Source organism: Carcharhinus amblyrhynchos, unplaced genomic scaffold, assembly GCF_965287045.1.
Source record: "Carcharhinus amblyrhynchos unplaced genomic scaffold, sCarAmb.v2.hapA chromosome_202, whole genome shotgun sequence".
Lineage (NCBI taxonomy): Eukaryota > Metazoa > Chordata > Chondrichthyes > Carcharhiniformes > Carcharhinidae > Carcharhinus > Carcharhinus amblyrhynchos.
This window is the reverse complement of record NW_027649942.1, coordinates 104,953-114,208: the sequence shown is the minus strand read 5'-3', so window position 1 is coordinate 114,208 and position 9,256 is coordinate 104,953. Positions and strand designations below refer to the sequence as shown.

General features: G+C 38.7%; 1 pseudogene; it reads left to right on the top strand.

Annotated features, from left to right (window-relative positions):
• Positions 1-811: 811 nt before the first annotated feature.
• On the top strand, positions 812-6,812 carry LOC145338865 (protein S100-B-like; annotated as a pseudogene).
• The last annotated feature ends 2,444 nt before the right edge of the window (positions 6,813-9,256 follow it).

The window sequence follows — 9,256 nt, the reverse complement described above, 5'->3', positions numbered from 1 at the left end:
CAGATCCTCTAATATGATGAGTGAGTGTGGCACAAGTCCAAAGCTAGAGTATTACACTTAAACAAAGCCAGTCACATAGGTATGAGGAGCGAGTTTGTCAAGGTAGATCGGAAAATTTATGATGGTAGTTAAGTGATGACAAACATTTAAATAAATATTTAATAATTCTCAAAAAATACACATTCTTTTTAGGACAAAAAATTCCATTGGAACATGGATCTATCTATGACTAAGAGGTTAAAGGGTTAGTATTAGATATAAAAACAATTATATTACCAGGAACAGTACTAAGCATAAAGATTGGGAGACTTTTATAAAGTAGCTAGTAATATCCAAAAGTTGATAGAGGGAGTAAAACAAATAAGAGTAACCTAGCAAGAGACATAACAAAAAGATTGCAAGAGCTTCTACAAGCACGTACGTGTAGAAAGGAAGGGAGTAGCATCGGTGAATGTGAGTCCCATAAGAGGCTGACAGGAGAAAGTGTAATGGGGAATAAGGAAATGACCAAGACATTAAACAAATATCAGTGTGCCGGAAATCAAAAAGAAAATAGCCCATAATTGGTTCTCTAATTCCACATTTCTCTCAGACCAATAGGGAAATTGTGGGAAATGGACATGGCATTGTGAAGTTTGTTTAAAAGATGGGGCCCCACAAAGGGGACTTTAATCTTGATTAAATTATGAGTGCTTCATTTGAATACGAGATGTAAAAAACACGAGAAAAGGTTATTTTTCTAGCCTCGTACTCAAAGTATATTACCTCCACATATACTCTCTTTTTTTAACAGGACAATTGATTCAGTGGAATGTCTGACCTGGAGAATGCATTGATTGCAATCATCAAGGTCTTTCACAAGTATACAGAATGCAAAAGAGATAAACTCAAGAAAGCACAACTAAAGGCTCTCGTCAACAATGAGTTAAGCCAGTTTATTGAGGTAGAAAAAAAATACTAACAGTTACTGAGTATGTAATAACATTTATGTTAAGTTTGTGTAACTTACCTGGGAATATTGCTCACATAATACACATCTGATCTGTTGCCCCAAACATACACTTTACATTGCAAATTTTCACAATAATTGGATTTTGTACATTAATTCGACCCAGGGCTGGACATATTGGAAAAATAGCCTAAATAGTACCTTCGATGACAAAGACTTTCCATAAGAACACGTGAAATATGAGCAGTAGACAACCATAGATCCCCTTCTAGCCTGTCCAATATGACCATGGTCGATCTTCTGCCTCAACTCTACCTTCCACACGCTCTCCATTTCCCTTGATTCCTTGAAAGGCCAAAAACCTGTCAGCCTTGAATATACACAATAATGGATTATATATAATTCTCTCAGGTACAGGATTCCAAGTATTCACAACCCTCCAGAAGAAATTTCTCCTTGTCTTAATCTTAATCATTAACTTATCATATAAGATATGATTAACTTAATGATTAACTTATCATATAAAGAGGAGGAGGCTGGCTAGAGTGAATGTTGGACCCTTAGAGGATGAGAGGGGGGATTTAGTGGTGGGAGATGAGGAAATGGCTGAGGCCTTAAATAAGTTTTTGCCTCGGTCTTCACGGAGGAGGACGCAAATAGTTTGCCAGATATTAAAGATAGAAGGATGGTAGGAGTTGAGGGCCTGAATGCGATTACTGTCACTAGAGAGGTAGTGCTTGATAGACTAATGGGACTGATGGTGGACAAGTCCCCAGGACTGGATGGAATGCATCCCAGGGTTCTGAAGGAAATGGCAGAGGTGATAGTAGATGCCTTAGTGATTATTTACCAAACTTCGCTGGATTCTGGGGAAGTACCGGAAGATTGGAAAATGGCGAATGTTACGCCGCTGTTCAAAAAAGGTAGCAGGCAAAAGGCAGGGAATTATAGGCCGGTTAGTTTAACGTCTGTAGTTGGAAAAATGCTTGAATCCGTCATCAAAGAAGAAATAGCGAGGCACCTCGAAAAGAATGGTTTGATAGAGCAGACGCAGCAAGGATTCATTAAAGGGAAGTCGTGTTTGACAAATTTATTGGATTTCTATGAGGATGTGACTAGCACGGTAGACAGAGGGGAACCGGTGGATGTGGTGTTTCTCGATTTTTCAAAAGGCGTTTGATAAGATGCCGCACAAAAGGTTGCTTCAGAAGGTTAGGGGGCATGGAGTTTGGGGTAAGATGTTAGCGTGGATAGAGGATTGGTTGTCTAATAGGAGGCAGAGAGTTGGTATCAATGGGTGCTATTCTGATTGGCGGTTGGTGACTAGTGGAGTGCCGCAGGGATCGGTGCTGGGGCCTCAGCTATTTACCATTTATATAGATGATCTGGAGGAGGGGGCTGAGTGTAGGGTAATGAAATTTGCTGATGACACGAAGATGAGTGGAAAAGCAAATTGTGCGGAGGGTGTGGAAAGTCTGCAGAGGGATCTGGATAGACTGAGCGAGTGGGCGAGGACCTGGCAGATGGAGTACAATGTTAGCAAGTGTGAGGTTATCCACTTTGGCAGAAATAATAGTAGCAGGGATTACTATTTAAAGGGTGAAAAGCTGCAGCATGCTACGGTGCAGAGGGATCTGGGGGTCCTTGTGCATGAGTCACAAAAACACAGTCTGCAGGTGCAGCAGGTGATCAAGAAGGCGAATGGGATGCTGGCCTTTATAGCGAGGGAGATAGAATATAAAAGCAGGGAGGTCCTGCTGCAACTGTACAGGGCACTGGTGAGGCCGCAGCTGGAGTACTGTGTGCAGGTTTGGTCGCCGCACTTGCGGAAGGATATTTTGGCCTTGGAGGGAGTGCAGAGGAGGTTCACGAGGCTGATACCGGAGATGAGGGGGTTAGACCAAGAAGAGACTGAATAGACTGGGTCTGTACTCATTGGAGTTTAGAAGAATGAGGGGGGATCTTATAGAGACGTATAAGATAATGAAAGTGACGGATAGGGTAGAAGTAGAGATTCTTCCCGCTCAGAAATGACAGCAGGACTAGATGGCACAGTCTCACGATAAGTGGGGGGGGGGCCGCGCAGTTTAGAAGAGTTGAGGAGGAACTTCTTCATTCAAAGGGTGGTGAATCTCTGGAATTCTCTGCCTGTTGAAGTGGTGGAGGCTACCTCGCTAAATATATTTAAGTCACTAGGTTTTTGACAGACAAGGGAATTAAGGGTTATGGAGAGAAAGCGGGTAAGTCGAACTGATCCACTTTAGATCAGCCATGATCTTATTCAATGGCGGGGCAGGCTCGAAGGGCTACTTGGCCTACTCCTGCTCCTATTTCTTATGTTCTTATTATCATCCTGAAACTAGGCCAGAGTGTTCTAGATTCCCTAGCCAGGTAAAACAACCTCCCAGTATCAACCCCGTCAAGCCCCCTCAGAATCTACGCGAGTGCCTCTCATTTTTCCAAACACCAGAGCGTACAAGCCCAATTTACACAATCTCTCCTCACAAGACAATCTTCTCATTCCAGGAACCAATCCAGTGAACTTCCAGTGAACACCCTTTCCTCAGGTGTGGAGACCAAAGCTACACAGTGCACCAAGTGTGATCTTGTCAAAGTCTATACAATTGTATTAAAACTTCCTTATTCTTGTATTCTAATCTCCTCCCAAGGACACATGCATTTGTCTTTCTAATTACTGGTTATAGCTGCATGCTAACTTTCTTTGTACCTTTTTTGTGTGCACCCAACTCCCTCTGAAAATTAACCGTTAAAAGCTTTACACATTTTAAAAATGTTTTGCTTTTCTATTCTTACTATCGAAGTCAACAACCTCATTCCTCTCCACATTATACTTACCTGCCACCTTGTTGCCCACTTACTTAGCTTGTCTATATCACTTCGCAGCCTCTTTGTATCTTCCTCACTACTTTGTATATTTCTTAGTTTCTTTGTCTTCTGTCATTAATCTCGATGTTTTTCATGAACAACGAAAACAAATTCAAGACAAGCCAATTTAAAGAACAAAGAACATTACAGCACAGGAAAAGGCCATTTGGCCCTCCAAGCCTGCACCAACCATGCTGCCCAACTGAACTAAAACTCCCTACTCTTCTGGAGACCATATCCCTCTATTCCCATCCTATTCAAGTATTTGTCCAGATGCCCGTTACAACTCACTATCAAAGAAAGAAATTCATCTTCTCAAAACATGCAAAATGTTATGGTACAGATGTATTTGTTAGGGATGGCCTTGCTTGCAATACCCAAATCCCAATAATTCATGTTTAAAAAAATCATTACTGTGTAATTTATTTGTTAACTCTTTCTGGGATGTGGGTGTTACTGGCAAGTCCAGAATTTGTTGCCCATCCCCAAGTGGCGTGCTAGGCCATTTTCAGAGGATATTTAAGAGTCAATCCCATTGTGTGGATCTGGAGTCACATATAGACCAGATCAAGTAAGGATGGCAGGTTTCCTTCCCTAAAAAGAACATTAATGAACCAGGTCGGTTTTTAATTACAATTTTTTTTATTCATTCGTGGAACATGGGCCATTTATTGTCCATCCCTGGTTTCATGGTCATCGTTAGACTTTTAATTCCAGATCTTTATTGAATTCAAATTCCACTATCTGCTATGGTGGGATTTGAACCTAGGTCCCCAGAACATTACCCTGGGTCTCGTGATTACTAGTCCAGTGATAATACCATTATGCCACCACCCCCCCAGGTTCTTATGGGTATGCAGATAGAAATAAAACCTCAATGAAAAATGAATGAGAATTTTGTTCTTCTGTACCTAACAAATCAAAGAAATTGCAGAAATGTATGACTTTGAAAATTTCTGAGAAGCTCAATTTTGTTAGTGAGTTATTAATTGCAGAAAAAAGCTGTGTTTTACTTAAGAGAAATTTCACCAAAATTCCCTCTAAGCATTGCAGCCAAAATGCAATGCCGTGCATAACCAACATTACCTTTAAGATCTGCACAAGCACAGCCAGGCATCAAGAATGAATTGAACAGTGCAACAAGCAGGTCACGCAAAGTAAAGGGAAATTAGAGGGAATGCTGAAGACCACTCTCCCTAAATATTAGCAAAGTTGTGTCACAGAGTTGATGCACCATTTTGAAACAATAAATTACTTCACAGTTCTCAGACTATTTAAAAAAAGGAGATAAAACAATTTCCTATATTTTTAATTTTCCTTTGAGTTTTGACAAAATAGATTAATATTTGAAAATAGTGGCCAATTCTGTACAAAAATTTACCAAGATCCAAGTATTACTTGTCATTATAAAAATTTTGACTTCCAAATTAGTTTAAACTAAGTCCAACTACAGTTTGTGATGGTATGACTCAGCTGCTGGTAGAAATGCCTCGGTTATTTCTAACCAATTTTCCTGAACAGATAATGTTCCCTTCTATCAGGCAACCCATCTCCATACACCACCCACAACTGTTCTCTTAACGATAGGTGTCATCTTATTTTACAGTGGTGGCGGTAGCTCATTTTGCGATTGAGATTTGTGTGTTTAAACATAAACACCTTTATTGATAAGCTTTAACTATTAACAGTTCCAGGTATGGTCTTGTATAGCGCTTCCACCATGCAAGCTAGCTACTTGAGATTTTTTCTAGACTATTCTTTGACCACATATCATATGATGGGCGGTGCTACTCTTTGGTCCCATGTTAACCCTTGATCTAGTGAGCATGTTACATTTATAACGATTGCAGGCACATTTCATCACATTAGGCTTCAGATTTCCTGCTTCTTTCCAGCGCTCAGAAGCTGAATAATTCAAGTTGTGCACTCCTCCACACCTGCCAATATTGACTGACAGTGACAACAATAGATCCACTTTCTTTATCCATACTCCATCTGGAGGGGTAGAAACTGGCAGATACTGCATCTGTTTTTTCAGCATAAAATAGGTGCAAAGCATACTAAGTTAGCAATGGGATGGTCTGCGCCCAATTGGGTCCTGCTATATTCATGGGGTCCCTTTTTTAAGGTGTGCTTGGCAGATGATTAATATAGGTGCTCTGCTCCTTTAGTAAGTAAATTAGCAGCTAATGCTTGTTCCAATTTCATTAAGAATGAGAAGGAAGACATATGGGAAGTAATGGAAGTTTTTTTTTAAAGGGGGGACCACTGTGTGGAGACAGGAGTCACAATCACCCCTCCCAGGACTTATCCAAAAACCACAGCCAGCCAGGACAGTGACCCATTCATATCTTTGCTCATGTGTTAGCTTCCTGTGGAGATGTGACTATTACCAGTAACTTCTGTTGAGTATGCTGCTGATGCCAAACAATAAGTTTTCTTGGGTTTCATGGTTCAGGTTACTCTGTCATTAAGCCATGCCTACCTTTATGTTCTCATCCTTATTACATAACAGTTTGAATGGAATATAGGTATGAAAGACAGGTTATCAAAACCCAAGGGAAACATGTGCATCACTCTTGGTATAAAAGTCCTATACAGACTTGTATTGTCAGTTATTTCAAAATATTATGTAGGTTATGGGTCCAATAACAGGCCCAGGCCAAAAGTAATTCCAGAGTCTCTGAAATACTCTGACTATGTTTAATGAGAATGAATAAGTTTATAATTAGATTGAATCCAAGGCCCAGCATCGCAGTCTACCATCCCAGTTGTTAATATTTATTTGTTTGAATAAAATGTCTAATTTTTTTGTCTATCAACCCTACAAAGAATATAAAAGATCAAGAGACTCTGGATACACTCATGCTGGACTTGGATGAAAATGGTGATATGGAAATTGATTTTCAAGAATTTGCCACATTTGTTGCTAATGGTTACCTCAGCACGTCACAACTTCTTTGCTCCTCAGGAGTGAACTTTGGAACCAAGGACATACAGAAATGAGTTGAAGAACCTCAACTAGATAAAGACAAGAACTTTACAAGCAGACAGAAACATAACTATCAGATCAGAACAAAAAGTACTCTCAAGATGCCTAGGAGGGCCAAGAGCATTCCATTCCTTAAAACTAGCTTTCTGCACTCTGACAATCCTGACAAATCCAACAATATATACAAATATATTTTAAAAATGACAGTATACTAAACTGGGCTTCAGTTGTAAATAAAGTGCTTCAAAGAACGTACACATTATGACTGCCTTTAAAATGTATGTTTTAAAATAAGTAAATTGTGCCAGTTATTGATCTTTTAGAAAATTTGAACTCACTGAATGGATGTTACTCAAATGGAAAGTTTTATTGAATAAAGACAGTGAAATAAAGGGAAGAACCATTGCTGTGGTACCTCAGGCCTCCCCAGGCAGCAGGTAGCGCTTTAACAAACAAACTTATAATATTCTACAAAGCATCAGTCTAATGATAACAAACTGCTTCATTCTCTAAATATTTTTGGACAACCCATTGGTCAGCTATAGGTACCCAATCTTCTTGCCTCTATGACGTGGTAGACTTCAGTCACACGGTCCACATTTATGCTCACTATAATTCTTTCTTACTAGAGTACAGACATGAAAGATAAAACAAAGGCAATTTATCAAAACACAGGAGAAACAGTTATACCCACTTGGCATAGAATCCTACATGAATTTGTATTGCAAATTATTCCATAATATTATGCTGGACAACATTTTAAACAATACATTTTGGAAAGGTTCCTCAGAATATGCGTTCTGAGCATTTGACATCCACAGTAAATTTAGATAATTAAAAAAAACTTAAGACCTAGTGATATTTTATTTAAAAATATTCATCCATTGACCTATTAAAAAGATGCATTGGTTCAGCAATAACTGCAACAATTCAACAACATATAAGTCATAACCTCAAGTATCATTACAGTTTCGCCTATCAGGCTGAAACTTGGAAAACTTCAGAGACAGTTAAGGATTTTGAGTTCTCATCCATTACCAGAAATGTAAGCCAAGCCAAACGCATACTGAAATATAATTCACTTGGCAACAAAATTTACTAGCCTTGCTCAAATTTAGTGATTATTAAAGATTTTGATTCTACAAATCTATTATCCAAACAATTACACCATTTTCTATTAACGCCTTAATATTACTATTGGTACTTACCAAAATTGATAATGCTCCACAGTTACCAAGTCCAAAACTCTGATAACAGATAGACATCTAATTATCAACTCCAATTACAACTTTTAAAGGTGGGGGTGCGTGTAGGAAATTCCATTCAAGGTAAGTAAAATGGGATTTTATACATTGGGACATCGAACACAAAAGCAAAACTGATCTTAAATTTGAATATTGTCAGTCATACCACAGTTGGTGTACTGTATACAGTTTAGGAAGGATAATTAGATTCATGAAAAGGATTTAGTGAAGATTTGTTAGTTTGGGGGGGCCTTTTTCATTAAAACACCAACAGTTACAGTTAGGGGAAATTTAACAAGAGGTTTTCAAAATCGTGAAAGGTTTTGAGAGTGAAAATAGTAAAAAAAAATTTACTGGCTGGTGAGCTAGTAACAATGAGGTATAAACTCATTATCAGAAAATGGAACATTGTGATACAACAGTATGCCCATTTCTAGAAGACATCAATATATTCATGCATTCATAACTCATGCATCAGGTTTTACAATCCTAAGACATAGGTATTAAACTTGTGTTAATAAAACTATTTTGCAATGAATAATGGCTTTCCATAGGTTACCTTACAGAATTACATCAAGCAGCTAACAATGCCATAGGAAATATTTGACTTCCAATCTAGACTTGCTTTAAGTATAAACCATTTCAGTAACTCTACTCCTTCCCAACATTCTGTTTGCATATTACTTCCTGTTGCTTGCCTGCACTAATCTTCGAAGACTTCTTGTCTAATAAGGGTACAATCTGTATCACTGAACAAAAGCACAAAGGTAACACAAAAATTGCAAACAGGATAGCTACCCTGCATCCAATGCATTGCACAACTTATAGAAGAAATACAGACTTAAATAATATTGTTACAACAATGATGTCTATGAGTATCATGGAACTGAATTGGTTAAATGGGTTAACTTGGGGCTGGAGGTCTTGGGGTTTGAATCAAAGTAGGATTCTAGCCTTTCTGGAGTATTTTTATATTGTGCAAATGCCACCTGCTTGACAAACAGCTATCGCACAGCCAGCACCAAAGCCGAAGTCAGATTTGCTTGCACCAGGTGGCAAAACTACCCAGCTTCCAGCTTCAACAAATCTGGTATGTTAGTTAGCATTAGGGATGATTATTTGAGATGTACACATTGGGAATTGAAGGCACTAACAAAGCATGAAAGCTGTTAAGATTGGATAAGA